This window comes from Penaeus japonicus, unplaced genomic scaffold (assembly GCF_977035675.1).
Source record: "Penaeus japonicus unplaced genomic scaffold, GWHDUDI00000001_assembly GWHDUDI00000001, whole genome shotgun sequence".
Lineage (NCBI taxonomy): Eukaryota > Metazoa > Arthropoda > Malacostraca > Decapoda > Penaeidae > Penaeus > Penaeus japonicus.
The window spans coordinates 8,315,613-8,317,689 of NW_028234403.1; positions in this window are offsets into that span (position 1 = coordinate 8,315,613).

Consider the following 2,077-nt stretch of genomic DNA (forward strand, 5'->3'; position numbering starts at 1 on the left):
ATTGCCGCTTCGACCCACCCGACCTTCGTTTATATAGGTGCCCCCCCCTCTTCCGCCCCCCCAGCTCAGCTTACCCCACTCCGGCACTCCCATAAGCCGGCCGGTAAGCGATCAATACCAGCCGACGGTGGATTCGTCTGGAAGAAAGTTTCATCAGACTTGATTGTTCCTTCGTAATTAATTTATTGATTAATTGTTTTATAATAACTCCCCATGGCACTCCCGCGAAGGAATGGTGACTAAAACTCACGCGCTATAGTATGGGACCGTCATTCTGCATTTCGTCATTGTCAGCCAATAGCCAAAGAGCGCCATGACGCAACTGCTTGTGATTGGTCGAGGCTCCGAGGCACTCATCTTGCATCAAGACACGTGACACTCATGTGAAGTTTACTAGAGGGATGGCAAGCGGTAGCAGATATTCATGTCAGGCCATAATAGTAAGTCTTAATATTTCATGAAACTCGTAAAGTCAAAAATGAAATAGTAGACGAAGGGAAACTCTCTCTCTCCCCTCCTCTCTCTCTCTCTCTCTCTGTCTGTCTGGCTCTCTCTCTGTCTGGCTCTCTCTTTCTCTCCCTCCCTCTCTCTCTCTCTCTCTCTCACACACACAAACACACACACGTCAAGCAAACTGACATAAATAAGATCAACAGAAACTTTCCTCTCTCTTCTCTTGCACACAAGGATCATAAACAATCCATCTACAATCTCGAACACTATAGTGATATTACGTAACCAAGGGATGAGGGATTAGCTTTCAAATCTGTTTAAGGGGAGAGATTAAGGGCAACACACTTGTTAACTGGAAATGAGAATGATGACCTCGACAGGTACCCGATAACATAGCACCCCTCCTCTCCCCTCACTCCTCCCCCTTTCCCTCCCTGCTCATTCTTTCCCCTCGCTTCTCCACCTTTCCCTCCCTTTTCATAATTTCCCCTCACTTCCCCCTCTTTCCCCTCACTTTTCATTTCTCTCCTTTCTCCCTTTCTCCCTCATTTAACCCTCTCTTCCTCATTTCCTTCCCTTCTCCCTCTCTCCTTCATTTCCCTCCCTTCTCCCTCATTTTCGTCCCTCCTTCCTTTCTCCCTTATTTCCCTCCCTTCCTCCATTCTCCCTCTCTCTCTCATTTCCCTCCCTTCTCCCCCTCTCCCCTCTCTTCTTTACCTTTCCCCCCTACTCACTACCCACATCCTTTGTATATCTTCATATTATTCGCATTTAATTTCGTTTCTTTACCTTTTTCCTTCGTCCTCCTCTCTTTTCCCCTTTCTTCGCTTCTGCTTCCCTTCCTCTTTTCCTTCTTCATCTCCCTTTCTTTCCCTTTCCTTCTCCCTCCACCTCTCATTCCTTTCTTCCTCCTGACCCTTCCTTTCTCCCATCTTCTCCCCTCTTTCTCCTTTTCTTCTTCCACTACCTCCCTTTCCTCTCTCCCTCTATTTCCCATTCCCCTCGTCCTCTCCTTTCCTGCTCCCTTTTCTTCTTTTCGCTCTCTTTTTCCTTTCCTTCATCCCCCTCTTCTCTCTCCCTCTCCTCTTTTTCTCCCATCCCCTTCCCCTTCCCTCCCTCCCCCTCTTACCTCCCCTCGCCTCTTTCCCCCCTTCCTCCTTCCCTTTCCCTCCCCTCGCCTCTTTCTCTCTTTTCCCCTTTCCTCTCTCTTCCTTCCCTCCATCTGCTTTCTCTCTCCCTTCACCCTTCCTCATTCTTGCCTCCCTCCATTTTTCCCTCGCCTCTTTCTCCTCTCCTCCTTTTGCTCTTATTCTCCCTTCCTCCTTCCCCTTCCCTCCCTCTGCTCTTTCTCCCCTGTCCCCTTTCTCTTCCCTCCCTCCCAATCTTGCCTCCTTTCCACTCTTCTCTTTCTTCCACTTCCCCATTCCCTCCCTCTCCTCTTTCTCCCCCTATTCCCCTTTCGTCTCCCCCCTCCTCTTCCCCTTCCCCCTCTCCCCTTCCCCCTCCCCCTCGCCACACACTGCACGCGCGCTGACTCAGTGGAAGTTGCAATCTGACAACAATAATATCCCATCGATATGACAGATGCAACAGCGTTTCCTTGTTACTGTTTGTTTGCTTCTAA